This window comes from Sminthopsis crassicaudata, chromosome 2 (genome assembly GCF_048593235.1).
Source record: "Sminthopsis crassicaudata isolate SCR6 chromosome 2, ASM4859323v1, whole genome shotgun sequence".
Taxonomy (NCBI): domain Eukaryota; kingdom Metazoa; phylum Chordata; class Mammalia; order Dasyuromorphia; family Dasyuridae; genus Sminthopsis; species Sminthopsis crassicaudata.
The window spans coordinates 377,753,234-377,778,495 of record NC_133618.1 but is presented as its reverse complement, the minus strand read 5'-3'; the positions used below and the strand labels follow the sequence as shown (position 1 = coordinate 377,778,495).

The following is a 25,262-nucleotide window of genomic DNA, read 5'->3' as shown; positions in this document are numbered from 1 at the left end:
AAAAAAAACCTCACTATCTCCCTGGATGGGTTAACGATAGGAAATTACCTGCTAAGCCACCTAGATTTACCTGAGTGACTTGCATTGATGTCACTCTTTATTGTCCGGTTAGCAGGAAGAGGTGAGGGAGCATTAAAATGCATCTCTCCTGGCACTTTAGCAAGCAAGTACCTTATCTTAGAATGAAGATGGCTAATTTTATGCATCGCAAGATCTGGTTATTATCATCATTATCACTATTCAACAAAACAAATATTATTCTTATTAATATCAAAATGAACAATTATTATTATTAGCAGTAATAATGATTTACATGTGTTTGGTGCTGAAGAATTTTTTTAAATGCTTTCGAGTACACGGTCCTATGATCCTCACAACAACCTTGTATAGTAGACAAGACTTGTCTCCATTTTACAGAACAGAAAACTGAGGCTTGGGGAAAAAAAGACTGAAAAAAAAATCACATAGGTCATTAGAGAGAAAGCCAGGACTAAAATATTGATCTTCTGATTCCTAGTCCAAAGGCTCTAAAAATCACATTTTTAAACATTTGTTGCTTGACCAAGTTGAAAATTCAGCAGCTGGCTATATCCTGGAGTTTTCCTTGGTACCTGGAAGACATTCCCTCAAGGCTCTGGGATATGGAAATGAATTTTTCCAGGGGATCAAATTGGTTACTATCATGAGACTATCTCCCTCAAATCTTTCTTATTTCCTAAATCTGTCCGAATGAATCACATTTAAAAATATTTATGCATTTTAACACACTACACATCTGATGCATACCAAAGAGAGAACACGAAAAAGAAGCAAACGCCTAAACTCAGAAGTATGCATATGACAATACTATACAAAAACATTTTTATTTCTTCCATTGGGGGCTTTGCAAGGAAAGTGAATCAAAGCTTCTTTCTGCCTCTTGAAATTAAAGGCTCACTAGTGCACCCTGTTGCTGGGCTCTAATATGCACTGGTTTTTACTGCAGCTATTTCTAGTTTTTTACAGACACAAACCGAATAAATCCTCTGGAGCATATATGGCATATTAAATCCCCTAGTTAGCTGGCATCCTAAAAATCATCAAAATCGCATTTCTTCAGGTTGACAATGGCAAAAGGAGAATTAAAATCAGAAAATGAGTTCAAGCATCAGTGATGTCTGTGTCTAGAGGAACACTTTAAACTGAGGGGGCTTTCAAATCCAGTGAATTGATAAGTGATAGGGGGAGCCAGCACTCTCATATTTATGTGAAATCTTTCAGATCTCAAATATGAAAAAGAAAATTAAGATAATTCCCTTTCAGGGGCAACTTCACTCTACTTAGACCCCTAAAAGGAAGGAAGCTCTTTCCCACCTCCTGGAGAAGTATGTAGCACAACAGAGATGCTTTAAATGCACCAGAACCATTTTCCCACCTGCCTGAAAAATGTAAGGTCTAGGAGTTTAGTGATAGTTCAGGAGATAGATGGGAATATACTAATCCATGAAAAGGTAATTTGGGCTGCCACCCTCATACAGACAGTACAAGTCTGAGACTTCAGAAAAAGCTGCTATAAAACTACTTTAAGCACTGGAAAAGTAAAAATCTCAAAAATTGAGACATAAAAATATTTTACATTTAATAGCATTACCTAGTCCTGCCAAGAAACAGAAAAGATACATTAGCAATTGGATCAGTATAGCTACCAACTGATAGAATGAAAATCAGAAAAAAAATTAAAACTCTTTCCCTAGTACCAATTATAAGACTCATACCAAATGCAGAAATAGAAGGGCCTATGGATCACAAGTCAAAGCAAGCATTTACAAAGTACTTACTAGGTGCTAGACACGTGACTTTATAAACAAGGAAGGGAAGGGCTACTTAAAATTTCTATTTTATAGCAGAGGAAACTGAGGCTTAAATAGCTTTCCCAGCATCTTACAGTTCAGAAGTATCCAAGGCCATATTTGAATTCAGATCTTCGTGATAAGAGATCACTTACTTTAGTCCCATGCAGAAAAAGAGATTTAGAAAAGAAGTGATTTGTCCTTTGTCACATAACCTAGTTATAATCAAAATTTAGAACCCAATTTCCTGATTCCCAGTCTGGTGTTTTTCCATGAAACAAACCACAGTGGGACTACTGAATTTTAAGGAAATTTCATTAAATTTCTTATTGATTATATAATGTAATCTGTTAATTCTATAATGTGTATTTTATATCAAAGCACTGCATATTATAAAATATAACATATAGCATGACATATATGCAATATGTATATATTATATATGTATTTTAAAATTAGGTATATTTAGGATAAAAGTTTAACCTGTAAACTGGAAAGATTGAGTATATAATTCAGAGACAATAGGTCAAGTCAGTGAAACTCATTAGGAGTTTAGTTGGGAAAAACTGACATATAACACAGGGGTTAGGATGTCTAGGCCATTTGTATTTTTCAGTTGAATTCAAGGCTATTTTGGCATGTAAATCAAGAGAGTGTTGATTTTTTTTTTTTAATGATTTCCTTGATTGTATAGACAGTCCAATTTAGATGTGATACAATTAAATCCCAAACTGAAGTCTGGAATCACTCAGAAATAAAAAAAAGGGAATTTCTATCCACATTTATTGACTGATTCAACAAGAAATGGATTTTTAAATTTTGGTTTTTATCTAGTAAAAGTCAGGAAAGACTTGAGTTTGAATGCTGCTCAGAAATTTGTTAAGTCTCTGAGTCCCTGTTTCCTTATCTGTTAAATCTAGTATCTTTAACCTCCCAAAAATGATTTGAAGGTTAAATTAAATAATTTATATAAAGCTCTTTGTAAACCTTAAAACCCTAAATGGCTATCATTTACTATTTTGTCTGTCAGCTACTATGTGAAAGAAAGAAGCTATACCTTGATTATAAGCTATCAAAATAATAAAGAATGCCAAGGAATAATTAATTTGGTTTCTTACCAAATTATATACCTTTGGGTCATCAAGGAAGGATATAAAAAAATCAACCACTGGATGAATGGAAAGGTGTCACCATTCTGAGGACTCAGGATTAGTTTACCTAAGACCATCAAATAGCTACTGTATGTATGTGCATGTCTATGTGGGAGGAGAGAGGGGTGGAAATAATTAAATAAATAAAAAGCTGTTGCTTGAGAGGTGAGGAGCTTGGAAAATGATTCAGCATAGTCCATTAAAAGGAGTATAAAGGAGGAGGAATGTCCAGGCACAGAGGTTACTGCAACAACTTCAGCAAGGAACAACCAAGAAAAGAGCAAAAATTCAGGTGCAGAAAGAGTTGCCGATTTTAGGAACCTAGTGTCATCAAGTCTTTTATGGGACTAGGCCCTCTGAATCTACCTGGGCAGTAAAAAATTGTAATCAAGGTAGCTGGCAGGGTTTCTTATAATGGAAGTAATAGAAATGAACTTGGTTTCAAGAAGGCAAGAAAGGTACTGGACCATTGGTTAATAAAAAGAAGTGATGTGAGAAAGGAAAGAAGTGGAGAAGAGAGGACAGAAGGGGGAAGGAGAGGGAAAGACAGAGAGGAAGAGAAAGAGAAAAAGAGCAATAGAGAAAGATAGGGAGAGAGAGAGGGAAAGAAATGGGACACACAGAGAGAGATGGAAAAGAGAGAGAGAAAGTGAGAAAGAAAAGAGAAAAAAAAAAAAAAGAGAAAGAGAGAGGCCTTCATCAGGGCATTATAAACAATTTACCTTTTGTACTATAGTAAAATAAATGCCACTGTGCGGTTTTTGTTTTGTTTTGTTTTTTTGATGGAAGTATGGAGTGTCTAGCTGGGGCTCACTGTTTCATATCAGACAGGAACAAAATCTTTCTATGGCCTCTTACTTCTCAAGTCAAGATTGAAATGTCACTGACTAAAAAAAAGAAAAAGTGAACAGACCAGTAATTACTTTCAACAAAGTAGTCCTTTTAACCCTATTTTCTAGATTTCGATGGCATTTAATATCCATATCATGAGTCTCTTTTCGGCATGGCTAGAATCTGATGCAAAAATCCCCATCTTCCTTTAATACAGACAGGAGGCAAAGCAACCTTCTCTCACTTTTTTCACAATACCTCTATGCATTTTCAATCTTTTCCACAAAACACTGGTGACTTGCAATGTGCACACAACAAAATTTGTAAAAATTAACACTTCACTAACATTAATTTAATAAAGATGGTTAGCACATTAACACTAGTAACATTATTCCTTGCGATTCAGTATGGTTATGCTAACGACTCCTGCTGAAGTCCGTTTACATTCAGCTGAGGTTTACACCACTATTTAATGTAATTAAAGCAACTGGCGGTGCAAACCTCAATGGAAATATCGTTCCTATTCCAGAGTATTCCCCTTAGAAATGTGAAGGAATCATAACACGCTGACTTTGATTTTGATTTAATTTTTTTTTTTTTTGGCCCCTTCTTCCTATGAAATGAAGCTTGGAACTAAGAGCACCAGCCTGCAAAGAAATGGATCCACACTAAGAGTTGTGCTAAGCTTTGCTGACAGAGCCACTCACTACCTCCTAGCTACAGCGATAGAAGTTACAGTTAGGCTGGAACACATTGTTCCTAAGACAGCTTTTAAAAACAATTGCACTCAAGCAACTCCTCTGTCCAAGGAATATTTATACTTTAGAAATTGTGGCTGTGAAGAGCTAGCTCACACGAGAGAACCAAGTTTTAGGATACAGAAAGGCAGCTTAACAGGCCTTGTGGATGCAAAACACACAGAGAGAGAGAAAGGAGAGAAAAGGAAAAAGCGAGAGTAAAAGAGATGATATTCATGCCCTATCCTGTCTTTTTAAAAGAAAACAAACACTATATACTAGACAGAACAAACCAACTACCTCTCTCAACCTGGAGCTGAATTCAACCTCAAAATAGGATCAACACTGCAAGTCTCAGAAAATAAATATGTAAACAAATAAACAAACAACATCACCCCAAACATTTCTGGCAAGGCAAGCCTTGAGGTTGAACTCAAACCCTGATCCAGGTCTCACTTTCTGAGTATCAGGAGAACCACATTCAGCCCAGAGACTCCATAAAATCAGCCAGCTGAGACCACCAAGGGGACTCTTCTGTAGCCCCAGCCCGGTGTTGCTAATAGACCTTTCCTTAAAAAAAAAAAATAAATCCAAGAACAGCCCTCTAGATAGAAAAAAAAAATCCTTTCAAGTGCCACAAAACAGGTCACAATATTGAAAAGCTGCCCTTGTGAAATGCTATGTCTCATTCAATGTCCCTGTCCCACAGCGTCTTCTTTAAAGCACATTTAATACCTTTATTCTATATCCTAATTTCTTTGGGAAAAAAAATATATATCAGTGTCACTAAAAAAAACGTCATTGTTTTTGCAATCCAGCAGTTCCCTTGGCAGAGAGAACGGCTGGTTGGCATAATCCCTTCATTTGACAAAACTGCTATTTCTGGGCATGTGCTCAAAAACAGGTAGGAAGCAAATGCTGAGAAATAAGGAAGTAAAAACAGCCAACAGATTTTTCACTACCAAGAACGCCAAGAGTAAACATGATTTATTTAGCTGTGTTTAACGTGTTTCTCCTGCACCAGACTGCAGAAACCTGCTTACATTTGGGAAAACGTGGACAGGAATAAGGAAGAAAAAAATACACTACGGATCGAAAATTCAGGTACATTCTGAAGTATTCCGTCACACAGCTTTAGCGAATACAAGTATTTTCAAACCCCAAATGTATTCACGTCAGAAGAAAGCTGCACTAATCTGGTGTTAATTACCAAGCTGCCAGTAACAAAAGATAGAAGACCCAGTTCATACAAACAATATTTACATGGGCGGTACATGGTTTTGCCATAGTTTGGTTGCTGTGCATGTATGTGTATGGTGACACGTGATTTAGGCATTGGTATAGTACTGGCATCCTGATCAGAATCCTGCTTAGTTAGGCTGAAGGTTACAAGAACCCCAAAATCACAAACACAGGGGAAAATGAAATTTTGCTATGCCTTCCTTGGCGAGTCACATGCTCACAAGTGAAATTTACTTAGATCCGTATTCAATTAAGTAGCAGGAGACGTGTTTTGGCTTTGTGCCCACAGAGGCAACTACAAAGTGGCACTACAGACAGTGGGTATATGGGTACCTTACTTGAAGTAGGCCCCTCCTAAACACAGACAGTTGAGGGGCTTGGAGAAAAATGAAAAGAAAAAGAGAAGAAGAAAAAGAAAATGACCTAAATTCCAACTTGAGGTTCTAGTCTCAATAGACTTATATTGCAAGAAAAACAGACTAGCTAAGAAAACAGCCTTATTTCATAACAACTGTGAGTGAATCTATGTATAAAACATAACTTCAAAAAACCAAAGCATTTATGGCCTACGTAAAGTTAGTCAGTGATCAGCCCTTCATTTTTCTTTTAAAGGTAGACAGTGGGATTCAGCATTGTATTATGTACTCCTACTGCAATAGCTCTAATTCATACGAGCCAGATGTGGTACCTGCGCCCTGATAAGTAAGAGCTTCTGTTGGGGTCAAGGAGGAGGGATTACAAGAAAAAAAAAACCAAACCTAAAATATTCTACTAAGTTTTCAATTCTATTCCTTCTCTAGCTTACAGAATAGGTTTTGGTTCAATTCTACATGAGAAACATTTATTAAGCATCTATTATATACGTTGAACTGTGTCAGAAAGTGGGGGTGCGAAGATTAAAAAAAAAAGTTCCAGACAACAAAATGTACACAGAAAAGTTCATAAAAGTTAATTTGGAAAGAGAGAGAATGAGAGAACTGAGGGGAGAAAAGGCAAAAGTGAAGAGTGCATCATTTCAGACCTGGAATACACTGTAAAAGAGGGAGAAAGGAGATGGAATTCTGGATTTGGGGAAGAATTAAATGTGCCAATATTTGTGGAACGTATATTTCCTCCACTTCACTAAAGAAATATGCTTATATCTAGGAAATGGTGGAACAGGAAAAAGAGAGAAAGAAGGAACATGGTGACAGAGCCCCAAGAGAAAAGAACATGGTGGAGAGCCCCTACAGATTTCATGAAGAGAAGTAATAAGAAATAAGACATGAAATATAGGTTGGAGACAGATTGTGGGTGGCTCATACACTAAAATATTTAGGTGGATAAATTAATTTCTCCACTATAAAACCAAATCCTTTTTCCAACATGCCTTTCTTCAGCTAACAAAAACAAAAACCGCTTCTCTGTTTGGGATTTTTAGGATAAGAAAAAGAAAAACATCATTGGTAATGATCATTGGTAAAGCATTCTGAGTTCCTCTGATGGTAATGCCCAACTTGCTGATAATGTTTTGTGTGTCCTTAGAGGAGAGATGAGCTCATGCTTTAGGAGAGGTAATCATAGTAATTATAGATTCGGAAGGGAACTTGGAGGCCATCTGGTCCACCTACCTTATTTTACAAATGAGGAAATGGAATTCCATGCAAGGTAAGTAACTTTGCCCAACTTCCAACTGAAGTGTCAGAAGGGAGATTTAAATCCAGCAGTCCCTGACTACAGAAACCCTGATCTTTCAACTATTCCAATCTGTTTTCAATCCTTATAGGTCAGAGGTGGCAAACATGCAGCACCCAATCACTCTGATGTGGACCAAATCAAATGAAAATGTAGCTCCCATCTGATATCCATGCATTGATATATTAATTTAAAAATACATACATACATACATACATATATATATATATATATATATATATATATATATATATATATATATATCCACATACACGTGTGGCTTTCTAAGTCAATATGAGACCCATAGGGATTCTTATGTACAGGTTAGTGGCCCCTATTTCAATTTGAGCTTGACACCACGGATTTGGGTCAATTACCTCTTTTTGTACATGAAGAAACTGAGGGTCAAAAAGGTTAAAGTGATTCCTCTAAATCCAGTTTTTCATCTACTCAAACATTTCACTCTCTCCGACTCCTTTAAATTTAACCAAAAGAGGAAAAGCCCTATTATAAAGGAAAAAAGAGTATTTCCTCTTAGTATGTTCATTGGCTTGGGTTTCTGTAAAGCACAGGTATTGGAAAACCCAAGTCCTTTCAACTCCTCCAAATATGTGGTTTTAAAATTAATACAGCTAGTATTTTGATGTGACATTCTTTATAAGCAGTAATATGATTCCTTTCACCTTGGAAAAACTACATCCCTCCCCCCTATACACATACACTTTCCCCAGTTTGAAGAATACAGTAACAGCTTATATTTATATACGATGCCTTTCAAATGAGCAATCATTTCATTATTATAGACTGGTTTATTTTCCTATCTGTGTGGTTATTAGAGGTAAACATAGTCCCGTCCCTACTCTGCAAATGAAGAAATTGGGTGAGGGAAGACAAAGTCATCTGCCTTAGGCTAGTTTATATCACACTACCACAACAGAGGGGAGCAGGGGACAGCCTACAGCTGTCCAGGGGTGTCAATAACTCGATTTCTAATGTGTCTGTCCACTCCCAGTCCCAACCTCCTTCCTCCCCACCTCTATAATCCAGATTAAAATTCAAGAACAGTCTTCTGGTAAGGAGAGGTACCACCCTTTCAGGAAGGCCCGTACATGAAATTCAGGTTTGTCTCAAGGATTCTTCACGTGGTAAAAAGGACTGCCCTCATGTTACATTTTAAGAGTGAAGACTCAACGCCTTTCAAGGTGGTTCAATTGACAAAACCCCGATTTGCCCACAACTTTTCTGGAAATGCATCTGGTGCATAAAAGCAAGACAATCCTAAATTCACTTCCCGACTCTTCAGTCCATCAGAACCACACACATACCAGAAGAGGATCTATTCAACATTTTCAGGAGCTTCTCTTGACAATTCCTTAAAAGACCAAGATCTATCCCTGCATAAATGAATCTGTCGCTCTCAAGGCTCCCCTAGTTTTTTGGCTTCTTTTTTTTTTTTCAGATTAAACCCCAAACAGATCCAAAAAGCAACTTTCCACTATTCTTCAGCATGCCTTAACCTAAATCTAGAGGAAACAATTAGGAATAGATTTTATCTCTGTGGGATCAATAGAAATAAAGAAACCAGGCAGTGGGCTTCATCATCAATACAACATCCATTAAATGAACTAAGCACACAATACCTGTCTTTCAAGCAAAACTGTGAACAATTAGATGCTTCCCTGCCATTGTCTCCAACAATCTAAAAGTACTCATCTCTCTAAATGTTAAAGTCTAGAAACCTATGACAGAGTTCCTTAAGGAAAAAAAAAAAGTCGTTTTATCTCCATTTCTGTAAAGGAATGCTGTAACATAAACAATCAAACACTAGATTCTGCCTTTTTAGTCTTGAACAATTATGAGTAGAGTTTTGTGATCTTTAGCCATATTTACAGATATTCAAAGGCAGATTCTATCTTGTTAGATTGTTATAAATGAAACCCTAGGGAATCCCTACACAGCCAGAGGAAGATGTGAAAACCTTTTTGGGCCCACATAAACATCGCAAGCTTCCTATGCTGAAATTACTTTTTGTGTATGTGGCCTTAAAAAAAAAAAAAAAAAAAAAAAGGGCACCAAAAAATATCAATATTTAAATTTCTCTGCAGGTCACCAAAAGTTTCATTTTGATAAATAATTTCTTCTCTGTCAATTCCATCTCAATGCATGCAAATTCTTCTTATTTATGCATACTTGGGAGCATAAAAGCAAGAAGATATTGCTTCTCTTCTGAATCATATACCTATCTTAAGAAAAAAAAAAAAAAAACCAGCTACCTAGGCTCCCCACACCGTTTGGGGGGGAAAAATCCATTTTGCTTGGTTCAGACCTGTTTCTCAATAAAAGAAAATAGAGACATGGTTCTAACCCCAGCCTAGAAAAGCTGTCACAGTGAAGGTAAACTTTTAATCTTCTATAGGCAAACAGCATACATTTTTATTTCCTGAGTAACAGCTTTGGAGAAATGTTTGAACAAGAAATTAAGAGCTTTGTGGTAGACACGTTGAGAGCTAGAGGAGGCAGACAACCACTGTTTCTCTGGGTCTTTAAGGACCTATTTGAGCCTTTAAACAACAATTTGAGGCAGATCTTTAGGAAGCAAAAATATAAAGAGATTCCTAGCAAGGTGACCATTTGCATACAAATTCTCTCTTTGGGAGGTGATTGTAGAGAAATAAGAACTGGGGGGGGGGGGGGGGGAACTGACATTAATTCCCTGTAATTCCACAGTGCCTTTTGTCAAATTCTTTTGGAAGGTTCAATCCCAACACAATTGGGGAAACACTTTTGTGCCTGAGTGTTTTAAAATCCTAACATCAGAATTTCCCTCCAGAAATGCAGGCTCCCCTCCATCTCCGTCCCTTTTTAATTTGGGGGATAAGGAGTAGAAAGCAAGCCACTTTAGTGTCTCCCGCTTCCCCCTCCCCCCGCCCCCGCTCCTGCCCCTACTCCGGACCACGCACAAAAGACTGAGATCCACGTCCCTCACCTGGATTCCGAAAGGCAGAATAAATAATTAAAGGTAAAAAATAGAGGGGCGGGGGAAGAAGGGGAAGGAAGGGAAGGGGATGCGAAAAGCGGGTGGGGCGAAACGATACCTCGCTGGCTTTTAGGGGGTGGGATGAAACTATGTGTTCCTTACTTGCATTTAATTTCGACCTCTCTTCCCCTTCCCTTAGGCAGTAGGTAAGCACCTGGACTCTCCCCAGGTGCATCCCCAGGGAGATATCCTACTGGGAATTAAAACTAAATGGTCACCTTAAAAAAAAAAAAAAAAAAAAATATATATATATATATATATATATATATATATATATATGAGAATGACGACGACTACTGGAGGATTTGGGGGAGGCACTTGTAAAGTTATCGCAAAGTCCTCAAAATGCTTAAACCCAAGAATTTCTTATGGATGAAGGAAAGCTGGGTGCGCAAAAACCGTGGAGACGGATAAGGGTGGGAAGGCCAGGGAAAAGGCCCCAGCCACCGGCCTGCCCTTGAACTTGCGGCTCCGACACTATCCATCTCAGCCGTCAGGTCCCTCCTCTCTCCCCACCAGCCCCTTTCCCTAGAGACCGAGGACAGGAGGGGGGGCATTGGAGGAGAGAAGGGAAGGGTCTGGCCCAGAGCCAGGGGTGAGATTGCCTGGGGAAGGAGGTGGGAAGGGGGGGGGGGGGGAGAAAGGAGGAGGTGGGGCTGTAAAGAAAGACTTGGGGGAGGAGGGCTGGAACTGCTCAGAGAAAACTTCTCTTTAGACCCACTCTGCCGGGCCGAGACCCTCCCGCCCCCTCCCCTCCACGGGGGCGCTGGGAGAGAAAAAGACACTTAGCTAGTGCTGGGCCACATGGCTCTCAGTATTGCTCTCCTTTCTTCCAGCTTCTCCCAGCCTAGCCATCTTCCTCTACCTCCTCCTCCTCCCTGTCCTCCTCTCTACTTCCACCCTCTCTTTCTTCTCTACATGTATCAACATTTTGTAATCCCGCATCCCCTTCCTCATTAGGATTTAGTGAGGGTTTTTTTTTTTTTTTTTTTGATCCAGCAAATCCAAGGTAAAATGATTTTTAAAAAACAAACAAAACAGAACTCTACTTTTCCCTCCACCAAACAAATGTAGCAAAAGAAAAGGGGGTGGGGGTGGGGTGGAGACCGGGAGAAACAGCTTAACCACCGCCTCTCTCCTCCCCCCCCCCCCCTGAAAAGGAGGAACGGTGCAAAAGGAAGACCGGGGAAGGCGTGGGCCCGGGGAGAGGGAGACGGCGGGGAGGGGAGGGGGGCGGGAAGCTGTCAAAGGGAGAAAGAAGGCAAACATTCATTCAGAGGCCAGACGCAAGGACCAAGGTCAGCTGCAAGACAGGCAGACCCTACAGCAGCTGGCCAATTATGTCCCCAGATTATGCATGGAATTGAAATCCTTCTTTCCCCCACCCCAAGGAAAAAAAAACTGGCTGGGCTGGACCTGAGATTCTAGGACCTCTGGAAGGAGGTGTCTAATGATTTTAATTGCTCCTGTGTTTCTAAAGGCTAGATTTAGATGCTTTCTGGATAGAAAGGCGATACTGCCCTTGGCGTGGGGAGAGGGGGAGGGGGAGTGCCGGAGACTGGGGACATTCTGCAGATAAAAGACCCTAATGAGAGAGCGCCAGGGAGGCGCGTTATGCTAAGTGCTTGCCATGATCAAAAGGTGAGGGGAAATAAGAAAATAAAAATCTGCCCGGCCAAGCAGTGGGGATGAGTGGTAAGGCAGAGCAGCCTCACTTCCCTCCCTCCCCCCAAAAAAGAAAGTTACAAGAGTTTGTCATCTGCATTTTTTTTTTAATTTGAATGCACTGTGCAACGAGCATATTTGCCTGGTCCTAACGAGAAGTTATTTTTGCGCCCTGAATCTATCTCCCTTCTCCGTAGGCCTCCCCCACCCTTGAGGGTTTCAGAAAAGATTTCCTTCTGCACACCCTTCCCCAAAAGCTCTTCTCCCCGGGAGGCTGCAACGCATACTCCAAGTGGCTGGGGGGGGGGGGGGAGGGAGACTTTGCAAATACATAAATAAATAAATAAAAATAAAGCTCCAATCCCGCCGCCCTGGGAGGGGTTGGGGGAAAGCCAGCCCCTTGCCCACCTCCTGCCCCAGCCAGGGTTTCCTGCGAAGGGGTTAAGGCTTTGTCTCCACCACTTCTCTCGAGAAAAACCTATAATGAAAACATTGGCTCTGGAAACCCTTCTCCTTGCCAGGATGCCACCGCCGGAGTGAAAAGTCCGTTTTGTTTTCATTACATCTCTGGGATTTCCGGTTTAGCTCCTTAGTTTAAGACACCAAATCCCCAGATACCCCACCCACCTTTCCCCCCCTTTCCCTTTTCTTTCTTATTATTACTTTTTTCCCTAGCACCCCCCCACACACACACACGCACGCCCCTTCTTCCTTTTAAGGCTGAACCACCAACAGTCCATTTAACCGTTTGGAGCTGTGCTTTGCAACAAGCTTTCCCACAGGCAGGTGCCACCCCCCCCCCAAAAAAAAAAAAAACCAGCAGCCCAGGTTTCCCGGGTGGAGGCCCCTAGGTTATATATAAAGCAGTCTTACACTCTCTTCCCTGCATCTCCTCCCAGCAAAGGCGAAGAACTTCCAGGCTCCCCTAGAGGCCCCTAAATCCTTAGTTTTCTTGGGTTTCTTTTGCAGCTGAGATAAAGACGGCCACTTTTCCTGGGCCACAGAGATGGTCCCGGGGTTAAAGGTGGGCGGGCAAAAGCTGTCTCTGGCATTTAATCCCCCAGAATATTCATCTTTTTCCCTTCTAGGACTTCCTTACATTGGTTACTCAGAACTCCTCTCATTCGAGGGGATTAGATTTATACAATTCATAGATTTAAAATATTTCATCTTTTTGGACAGGATCTATGATTTCACTGGCCCTAGGGAGCTTTCGGCAACGACTTCCTCTACATAGATTGGCACCTAAACAATTAATAATTTGCGAATTGCCCAGAGCCACTGAGTGACTAACCATTGGCTGAGTTAAGTTACTTAAGTGACTTGCCCAGGATCAATTTGCTTTCTTTGGAAACGGGGAATTATAAAACATATGTCCTTAGAACTGTCAAATAAAATTTTCAGTTTGGTGAACTTTTATTTTATTTGTTTAAAGTACCGTTGTTTTTCTTTCTAAGGCTACATATGTTGTTTTATGAAAAAACAATTCTAAGAAACTCTGCTTTCGTCCATTTTATAACTGCTGGGAACTAAAGTCACAAAGTAAGAATGACATTGCCCAAGGAAACAGAGCTAGGGAGAACTCACCTGGAGGGCCCTTCCTTAACCCAGGAGATTTGTTTGTTGTTGTTGCTAACTCATAATGGGTGGAGACTTAGTTTGTAAATTACCCCTTTCACCAAAATAAGAAAAAGAGGTGGAGGGAAGGGAATCTCCTTTAGTCTAAAGATGTTTTTAGCCATGCTTTTTCACCTATGTACCCACAGAGATACCATATTTAAAATGTAGCTTTACCAAAAAAAAAAAAAAAAAAAAATCACATCATCCCCCAAATATAAATAGTATAGTGTTATTTTTTGCCTCCACACAAATTCATTTTCAACCTTTTTAGATGAAAATGCTAACCAAAAAATATTAGTCTTATCTCTAAAAAAAATAAAAACAATTGAATTTAGCTCCTAAAATGAAATTATTAAGAGATTTACTTGTGTCTAGAACAAAAAGATCTTTTTTCATAACAAAAGTCAGATTAGGAAAGAATATACTACTTTTCTAATGACTGAAACTCAACTTCAGACTAAAGTTGTATAAGTTATATGACATATCAATGTGCAGAAAAGACCATTTATTTGTTTATTAATGTATATACTCTAATTCGGGAAGGAGAGCAACCCTCAAGGTCAGAAGCATCATTGTGAAGGGTTTCCTATCTTCTCCCTCCCCATTTTACTATCTCAACTGTTTAGAAGAAGGTGGGGGTGGGGAGGACAATCCAAGAAATTATTAGTGAAAAAAACTCAGAGACCTGTCATACCATCTTTCCCAGGACAAGGAAGAACAATCCATCACCCAAAGGAATGATGCTAAAGAGCCCTTCGTGGTTACCCTGGAGTGGGCTGGAGGAAGATAGGAGCAAGAAGGGATGAAAAAGAAAAGGGCTTTTATTATAACCAGCTCTCACTTCTAAAATCTTTCCAGGATTCTTTTACTGTTTGCTTTGAAAAATTTTTTTTAAACATTGCAAAGTCAAGAGAGAAAAAAAACAGTATTTCAGTACCCTCCACGTGAGTTGGATAGGTGTTCTGAGTTTCTTTTATAAAAAGTCCCAAGGCCCAGTGCACACATTCGAAGTCTCTGGACATTGTTCTTGTGTTTGCCTTTGGTGTACAGTTTCTATATATGCCCATTTCCCTTTCAATTTATGAAGTGTGTGTGTGTGTGTGTGTGTGTGTGTGTGTGTGTGTGTGTGTGTGCAGAAGAGAGAGAGCTTGCAGACTTGTGTCCACACCTGGAACATGGTGCAGAGAATGGGAGGCAATTATCCAGGTGGTTCATTTAAAATAATTACTTTTGCATAAATAATTTTCTGGCTATTTTGGCCACAAGTGTTTTATTGGGGAGGGGAGAAGAAGAGCTGGGCCCAATTCATTTGAATACTGAATAATTGCCCTGGATTTGCACTGCACCATGCATAGAATCTATTCCATGAAGTCTTCATCGAACCCCCAGCTGGAAGTGACATTTCTTTTGATCCTACAGCATTTTACTCTTATACATCTCTCAAATTCTGATCCATAGCATATGCATTTGTCTTATTATCCTTATTGGATATCGTGCTCCTTGAAGATAGAGACCATTTGCAATTTACCTTCCTAATTCTCCTGGTGCACTGCACAATGCATGGGGCAGGGCAAGTCCCTTGTAAACTCTCTGGATCTTGATTCTTGCACTGGTGAAGAGACCAGGTGACCTTCCAACTTTAAATTTAGGTTCTTAGAAGGCATTTGATAGATGTTTATTGAACGGGTGAATAAGTGTATATAAAGCTTGTGAATGTACAAACACCATTCCCCCAATCTCAGGTTTGTATTTCTCATTATATAAAAGACTCTTTTCTCCCCAGGTCCCCACTGGCAGGATCAGCCTTACGATAGGAGCAAGAAATAGAAAGGACAAACATCTATGCTGTAGTTTCTAGCCATAGCAGAGCCACTCACCAGGCTGTGGGGGCAGTTATTTGTTCTTGGTCTGAGAGCTATTTCAACAGTTCCCTGGTGCCCTAAAGACACAACTCCTCCCAAGTGCTTAAAATCATTGCTGCCGAGCCTGCCAGGGGGTTAAGACTGGAACCTAAGAACAAGCTGCTAGATTCAATTCAATCAAGTTAGGGCACTAATAAAAGTCTGTTTTTCAATTTGGATTTTTTTTTTTTAGTGAGGCAACAGAGCTTCCTTATTTAACATGTCTTTCCCAGATCTCCTGACCTCTTCATTTTGTGAACTCCCATCAGATTTGGCCAGCTTGTTGAGAACCTGACTTTCTGCCATCTTGCATTTCTCTCAAATTGCTTCCTTCCGTATGGGCAAGAAGCAATTATTGAGTGCCTACCAAGTTCTAGGCATTGGGCTAGGCATTTAGGTGACAGAGAGGAAAAAGAATGAAGCAACTGCTATTCCAGACCCTTGTAACCAATTCCCTTTTGCTGTGCTGGACTCCTCAGTAAATACATGCCATTAGTCAACCATTTGGTATTCCTTCTTTTCAGGTGTTTGTACTTCAATTTGATCTTTGAGTTTTCCAATTAAAATCTCCCATCAAAGTGTGTTTCTACTAAGGATTTTAATAGTAATAATAATACATTATTTAATTAATAAATAATTTAATAATAGCATTAAAGATTGCAAAGCACTCTACATATATTACACACAAACAGCAACCCTGTGTGTAGGTGCTATTGTTATTCACATTTTATAGATGAGGAAAATTAGCTAAGTGACTTGCTCAGGTGTCACATACCTAGTATATGTCTAAGGTAAGATTTGAACTCAGTTCTTCTTGGTGCCAAGCCCAACATTCTTATCATAATTGAGATGGACAGAGAAAGTTCCAGTATTAAACAGTGAACTTCACCGTCATTGACTATCATACTGTCTGTTGGAAATCTCTTTCAAATGTTTTGAAGCTTGGGAAATTCAGAGTCCCCTCTCCCTGCTTTAGTTTACCATAAGAATCAGCATTTTTGAGCTGGAAGAGACCCCAGAAATCTCTTCCAACCATTTTATTTTATAGATGAGGCCCAGAAATTTGGGGGAATCAAACTCAGAAATGGGGGCTACTAATAAAGTAAGGATAAAGATAAAGTATGTCTACATACTCCATGTTGATTTAGTTTTAAAATGCAGTAATAGCTATATTTTGAATTTTTGCTAAATAATTTCCTAATTATATTTTAATTTGGTGCAGGCTGAATTTGGGAGGGTAGATGAGGAAAAACCTGGATTCAAACTTTGCATGTGCTTCTTTTTAATTCAGGAAACTATGGGTAAGATTATTAGACTAAACAAAACTTAAAAAGTTGATTTTTATTTAATTTTTTAAAATACTTTTTCTTTCAGGATAACTTTTCCAAATATTCCATTCCACTACGGCCTCTCCATTCTTCTAATTCCCATCAAACTTAGCAATTTGAGTTAATATTTGTAATATTAGATTGGTGTGTCCTCCTTTTTTTCCAAAATAGTTTTCAATTCATTAACTCATTTGAACTCAACACCATTTCTTGTTGTTTTGTGAATTTTATTCACAAAATATTTTTGTTTTTATTTTATAAAATAAAATTTTATAATTTTATAAATGAAACTTTTATTTATATTTTATAAATGAAAAGCTCTCTGAACCTCAGTTTCCTCCTCTCTTCTCAATATAATGACAGCTGACATTCTCATGGCCCTTTAAGGATTGCCAAGTGCTTTACAACAACTATATGTTATTTTACTTGAACCACAGTCTTGCAAACTATGTGCTTACACATATCCCTCTCTGCAGTGAGGAAACCTAGACACAGGGTGATGAAGTGCTTTGCCCTTAGTCACAGAGCTAACAAAGTGTTGATAGTGAATTTAAATCCTGTTCTTCTCGATGTCAGATCCAGCATACTTTCCCTTAAGTGATGTTCAGTACTCTTGCAGGATTGCTTCCACCAGATTATCGGGAGGAACAAATGAAAAAAAGTATACAGATTACCTCACAAACTTTAAGTAAAAGAACTACACAAATGCCAGTTATTACTCAATATATTCAGTACTTTGGGCATGTTATTTAATCTCCATGTTGTTTCCTTTTATCTATGAAATGTTGTCATCCTACCTGCTGGGGCTCTATCTTATTGCTTTGTGGTTGGAATGAGTTAATGGAAGGAAAAAAATGCTTGCAAAAAGTATCTGATGCTACTATCCAAATTAAAGCTAATATTAAAAATCCAAACTCCCCAGGTTCATTTTCCCGGGTGATCTCACAAAGAAGAGTTCAGCTCAGGTGTGCAGAGGTGACAAGCTACTTTGTTAATTGCAGGCCCCTCCAACGCACTGGGAGCCCACTCTTCCCTGATTGTGAGCAGGTCGGTTTGCATTAGTCAGGCATGAAAATTAGCAAAAGGTAACTGTCAAACCTCTAAAAAAAACTGCAAGTCAACTACTAACCTTTTGCTACAAGATGAGGAAGAATTGCAAGTTTACTTCTCCCTGGGCGCCCCGTTGTCTGCTTCCCTACCCTGCCTGTGCCTCGGCTCCCTCTCTGCTCAGTGACTGCTGGAAGTTTTTATACCACCCATGCACATTAGCAGAGGCAGCGGGCACAATGCCTAATCGAAATCATGTTGTGGCCAAGGGAAATGTTTCTAATAAAAATGGAAACTATAACCCACTGCTCCAGTGTCACACTTCTTCAGAGACTGCCCGCTGGCCCACTGAAGCAGCTCTCATGCTATCCCAGCCCAGGCTACAAGGAAGCCAGCTGTCCAACAATGGAATGGGCAGCCTTGCAAGTTCCTCCTTTCACTGGAGGTGTTCAAGCGAAGACTGGCATCGGGGAAGAGAGTCCTAAGTCTGTGTCAGTAGACAGAGGTTTGAATATTGCCTCTAACACTTAACTAGCTACGGGCCATGGGAAAACCATTTGATCCCTCTAAAATCCAAATCTTCTCAGAAAAAGTTACTGGCACATTTGGTACCCACCACCCGGGTAACCTGTACAAAGTGCAGCATAAACCTCATTGTTTCCAGTATCACTCACCAAGAATTCTGTGGACAGAATCCTCTTCTGTGACAGAATCATATTCTAGGTGAACCCTTTCAATTTCTAAAGTTCTCTTAAAAATAAATACAGACATGCTCAGCAAAGATTTTGTTAGTTCCAGCATCAAGAACCACCTTGTGCCATGTGGATAGCTTTCTTGAGGCAAAGCGTACCCAATGAGAATGCACGTTTCAGAGCTAGGTGCCCCAAAGACTCCTGTCTCTAACCCCACTTGATAGTTTGGTGAATCAAACAAGGAACTTACTCCAACCTTTGATCCTTATTACTAATGTAATCTTGAAGCCCTGGTCCTCAGTTTCCTGATCTGTCAAATGGCCTCGGAGATCCTTGCCTGCTTTAGACCTCTGATCCTCTGATTTTTCTTTTATATGCCTTTCTTTATCTTTGTGACAAAACACCACCCATGATGGCTACAAACACCCCAAAGTTAAAGTAAGAGCAGCAAGTTTGTTATATGGAACACCGAGAGCACATAAATGCCTCAATGCAGGCAGCAAAAATAATTAGCTGTCACGATTTAGGGGAAGAGAAAAAAAGAGAAAGAAAGAAAGAAAGATAACCCACGCCATGGAGTTAACAATCAACTGTACAACACACATGGATTTAACTAATCTTAATTTGGAGGGGAAATAACAATTCTAAATATATCAAATTCATTTATTTCAAGGCAACCTGAAGTAGTGTTTATCTCTAGTTTGCAGCACATGCAATTTAGTTCTTCTCACTGGCAGGTTTTAGTTAAAAAAAAAATTCTTTAAGACCCAAAATGAGCATTCACAGAGCTAGGGTTATAGCATTTAAATCCTGCAGCTGACAGGAAACCTTTCTCTTCAAATACACTGAGTTCAACTACATAAGGTCTAGTGCTTATGGCAGAGAATTCCACTTGCTGGTCGACATCTAAAGCCACTCTGCCTTCTCCACAAAAGGCTTCCATAATACTCCCCAGAACTGCTTCCCCCAGTTCCAAATGAAGAGTTACTTAGAAGTCTGAAACTGAAAAAAGGACACAGAACACTTCCACCTCTGGCCTATGGTGAAGAAGCAGCCTCCTGTCACTTTTGAATCTCCGGCACTTCCCCAAGTTAATTGACATTTCTGGGGGGGGGGAAGAAGTCAAAACTGTGATTGACAGCTACTGGCTAATTCATGCCATTAGAGCTTCATTTGGTTATGGAATGAATGATACCATGCAAAGAAAAAAAAAATTACCCAAGATCAAGAGTATTCCCTAGAGAGTCTGTATAATGTGAAACCTCAGGAAAGTATCTTGAGGGGATAACTAAGAGATTTTTCTTCAAGGACCCAAAGTTAAGTTTTATAGATAGGAAAATTCCCCAGCATATTAATAGGAACTACAGAATTATAGAACATTAGTGCTAGAAAGGACCTTAAAAATCATCTGGTTCAAATCCCTCATTTCACATTTTGGGAAACCAAGGCCTACAAAAATGAAGTAGCATGTACACAAGTTAGCAGTGGAGCTGGGATCAGAACTTAAATCTTACTATCCCCATTTCCTTTATAAGTTCAAGGGTGTCCCAAAAGTCTTAGTGCTGTTGTAAGCTTTTACTGCTCTACCAGCTTTAAATTGCTTTAAGATTTTTGGGGTACCCTGTATTTGGCTTTACTACTGTCACATGATTATTTGTAATAACAGCAGAAATAATAAGATAGAACTGGAAGTTGTGGGGAGTTATCCTATTTCGGTACTAATTCATAGAGTCAAAGGAATAGAAAATATAGAGCTGAGCATGACCTCAGAATTCATCTAGTCCAATCTCCTCTGTTTTAGAATTGAGTTCCAGAAAGGTGAACCAATATGGTGGTACTCTCTTGAAAGAGCTGTATAAATCTAAATAAACTTCCATCTCAAACACAGAAATCGGTAATATGCTCAACCAGGGAGGTTTGTACTGTTTTAATGAGTAAAAACCAAGAACTACTTGAGCTAGAAAAATGACAGTAGCAAGCCTTAAAAAGCCTATGCCAAATCCCAAATTACTTCATTCTTATGACAGTTTAAGGTGATCCATTCATTACAAGCTTGTCTTATAGATGCACATTTTCTTTCAAAACTTAGATTTGACTTGTCTTCAAATCCCTTAAAAAATGGATCAAGGAAAAGAGGTTATAGATATTCCCAATCAATTTTCTCTGAAGAGCTCTTTCAGGGAAAAATAATAATAATGATCTACATTTCCAAAATATTTGAAAGTCTTTATACAGTGCTTTCCTCAGAGTAATATATCACAATTATTATCCCAGTTTTACTAATACGGTTAATTGAGGCTCAGAAAAGTTATGTAAGATGAGGAAGTTGAACTAGACTTTTTGTGACATTCCTTCCAGCTGTAATCCATGATCCTGTCTGTAGTGCTTAAATAGCTGAGTTGGGATTCAAATCAGGATCTACTGACCACAATCAAATATGCATTTTACATGCTGCCTTTAAAGAAAATGCAGACTGAAGGTGTAGCAATGGCAAATATGACATTAATTATATCATCATTATGTAAGATTGACCCCCTCAAATAAAATAGTGTTCCCTCAAAGATGATCCATGTGGAACAGTAAATTCATTCATTCATCAACTTGAGATTTCAGGATTGGAATTGTGGGTCTTTGCTAAAGGCCCCAAATTGATATTGACCTGAGAAAAACTGAGAAGATGGCATATTCTGTCCTTAGGGTTTTCCATCATCTTCAGCATTTGTAACCCCCCATCACTGCAGGTATTCACCAATCTCAATCTACCCACCCACTCAATATCCAACACTAGAGAACTATAGCTTTCCCAGCTATGTCCTTTCTACCATACACTCCCATTAAAGTTCCTATTTCTTTAAGTGCTCAACTCTCACTTATTTACAAAGGATATAATTCATACTTAAGTGGAACGACAGATAGCAACTTAATAACCTATGTATCCAAAGAGATATTTTCATTTTCACAAAAGACCCTTACAATTCTAGTGGTATAATTTCAGCATCCCAAATTCCCTTGGGGTAATATTCTTTGGCACTTCTTTATTGGTGCCCCTCAAATCACATTAAGGGGTCTGAAGCCCAAAGCATTTTTGCCATCATTAGACCTTAGGATGATAAAGGTTCTAGGTAGCTGAGACAGCTTAAGTGACTACATACTATACCTCTGCTGAGCCAAAGGAATAGGAAAATCACAGACCATCAGCACCGATCCTTATAATCAGGGAACACAGAATGTCAGAGAAAGAAGAGGGCTTTAAAGATCATTGAGTCCAATTTATACATTTTACAAATGAAGAAACTGAAGCTTGGGGAGAGAAAGCACTTCTCCAAGGTCACAATACAACGAATGAAAACTTCATAGGAAATTCAAGAAGGCCCCACCGAGGCAGGGGGCAGCCAGCAGCACCATGGGCAGCCACCGCCTGGCCTGGGCAGCAGCTGTGTGTATTTCCAGAAGCCAAAGCAGCCCATCGCCTATGATTTCCAGTCTCCCTCTTAAAATATAAAGACTCAATTATCTTTGAACAGCTTGCTTTACACATGAATTGACACATTTATTTGACAATAAATAACTGAAAGTTATCTGTGTTTCCTTTACTGTTAATCTACACAGAGAAATAATAAACAGGGCTTGTCTACAAAAATGCAACTACTGCAGTCCTCAGAATTCAATTAAGCTAAAATAATTAATGCTTCCACCATATTAAATTACTTTATACATTTGAGCCACTGAAGTTTTATTCTTTAATCTTTCCTTTTTGTTAAATAAATAAAAAAAAATTAGTTGGTTCCAAAAGTGTGAAGGAAAAAGGGAAAAGGGAAGAGAGAAAGACCAAGATTTGCTATTTCAATGTAACAGTCTTCCTCGGCTTCCACAGCATGTACTGTATTTGGTGCCTTTGATTAAATGAACATTTTAAATGCTTTGAACAAACATATCTCCCTTTATACTTCTAAGGGATTATTTTACATATTTCTTTGGGAATAAAGAAATGCATTCGCCCTGTTGCAGTACAGAAAGGCCAACAATATCTGTTGCCGTTCCTAAAGCATTATGAGTGCTGCAGTATTACAACGGAAAAAAAAAAAAAAGTGAGAAAGACTAGGGGTAAAGCTTCCTTAGAAATTATCTTTTTCTTTTAGAAATCATATTTAGTTGATTTATTTAAACAAATCTAACAATAATGATTTATGGTCTCTCACTGGGAAATATCTTCTGTGTTAAATTTAGGTTTCAGTTTTTCTAGCAAATGCAGAAAGCCTTTCTACTGAAAGGGAAATCTGGGCCTAGGTATATTCCACTAAAACCTTTCTAAAGAAAGACTTCTTGTGAGGTTTTTCATGGTTGCCCTGCCTGGCTACAGTGTCAAGCATTCTGTACTCCTGTTGAAAACTATTCTTTTGATTTTTTTTTTTTTTTAAGTACAGGAGGTGTGGGGGGGGAGACAGAGAAGCAAAAAACTACCCCACTTTTGTCATCTAACAGTTGGGTCCTTAATTAAGAAGGCACTGCCACATTTGCACAGACATTCCTATCTGCATATCATGTTCAGGAAGTCTACCCAAAAATAACTTTTTATTTTTGTATTTTAAGTGCCTCTCATAAAAATTTCCTTTTGATCTCCATTGAGTTGGGGAAAGAATAAGAGTTTTCACTGGTTTTTCTTATCCCAGGACAGTAAATTTTGTACCCACATCATCCCAAGGTCCTCATCCCACCCTCAAGCAAATCTGAGAATTAAAAGTTGGAAGGAACTTTGGAGATTGTCTGGTCCACTGTGTTAGGAAAAGCAAGGTGCCTTGCCCAAAATCAAAGAGCTAAGACCAGAATCCAGATCTCTTCATTACTATTGCAGTAACTTTTCACCAAACCACATGATAGAACAGATGGAGTAGTGGCAACAGCCATCCCAAAACATCCAAAAGAACTAGAAAAAAATCAAACATCGGATTCTGGCCTCAGCAAATGGCGGCTCTTGAATCCCCTTTGATTGGCTAGAACAGAAGTAACAAAATGCTTTCAGCAGAGGAAGTAGTAGCTCCCCCCAAAATTAAAATTACCACTAGCAGCTCTACGACCTTCAGGAGTAGCCTCTGTACTTCAGGAGTCTGTGGAGGACAAAATCAGGTGATCATCTCTAATTCCCTTCTTTAGCCCAATGGGGTCCACACATTCTCTCTGAAAGTATGGAGCATGGAAGTTTATGCCATCTGCTCGTGTCATTTCAGAGGAAGGCAGGCCCAGCAAGTTCATCTAGTCATCGAATCTAGAGCTAGAAAAGGCCCTTCATCACAGGATGTCAGCCGTAGAAGTTACCTGCCTCACTTCACAAATGAGGAAAATAAGGTAGGAAAAAGGCCTGCGTATGGCCACCCAGGTGGATAGTCAGTGACTTAGCCCTGTGGCTTGTACAAAAAATAAGAATTCAAGAGCAACCCATGATGAAGAGGTAAGAAGGTAAAAGAAAACTTTCCTATTCACAGGTTAAGTGTACATGCCAAAGGAAAAAGGGAAGGTCCCATTCCAAACCTTTAAAAGCTCTTGTTTATCCCTAATTTTCCTCTATTCACCATAACAAGAAAAATCCAAGTAGTTAAGAACATCAGCTTTAGAGCTAGAAGGGATTAAAAAGCCCTCCATTCTAAAGATGAAAAAACTGAGGCTTCTGTGAGAAGTAGTGACTTACTTGCCCATGGTGACATGGATAGTAAATAGCAAGAGGCCCTTTGACTCCCAACATGAGGCTTTCCCCACCAGGCCCCAGCTGGCGTTTGTTCTAGTAAGTGGTATTATTTTATAGGCTCCACCAAAAAAAGACACAAGCACACAAAAAGGGTCTTTTGTTTTGGACCGAGCATCTCGATGTTCGGAAGGAAATAGCAAGCTAACAGAGAAAGAGGCACTTCTTGCAAAACCGCACTTTTCAGAGGAAACAGGCCAAAAAGAAGGCAAGCATGGGCTGAAGTTGTATAAGAGGGTGTTAACTTGTGTATATAAGAAATCTTTCAGGTGGGTTGCCAATGTGGCTAAGGGTAAAGGGGTAGCATATCCCATTTCCCTGAACCACAGTGGGTAATCTAGGAAATCTCCACAAATGGAATCCCTACAATTGAAAGGGATTTTGGAGATAAGCCTCCCCTATATTTTACAGGTGGTGAAACGCAGGTTAATAAGAGACTGACTGATCACAAAGTTAGTAAGAGACTGGGTAGAGACTTAAATCTGTGTGTTCTAATACGGAGCTCTTTCCATTACATGACACTACCTCCTGATTTAGTCTAACTTTTACAGAGAATGAAACTGAGTCTCAAGATACAAGTTTATGGAAAAGCTAGAATTGGTTCCATAACTCCCCCTTCCATATGGCCCTTTCCACTTTATCTTTGACTTCTGGCAGCAGTGATGGGGTCAACTAGATTATAACACAAAGAGAAAGCCACTCATCAAAAAATAATAAGATTAATCATCTCCTCTGAATCCTATGCCTCTCATTTTCTGAGGGCTCAGTGCA

General features: G+C 39.2%; 1 protein-coding gene across 4 annotated transcripts in view; it reads right to left on the bottom strand.

The window, feature by feature from the left end:
• BCL11B (BCL11 transcription factor B) overlaps positions 1-25,262 on the bottom strand; it is a 137,793-nt gene that overhangs the window by 95,732 nt on the left and 16,799 nt on the right. The window lies entirely within an intron of this gene.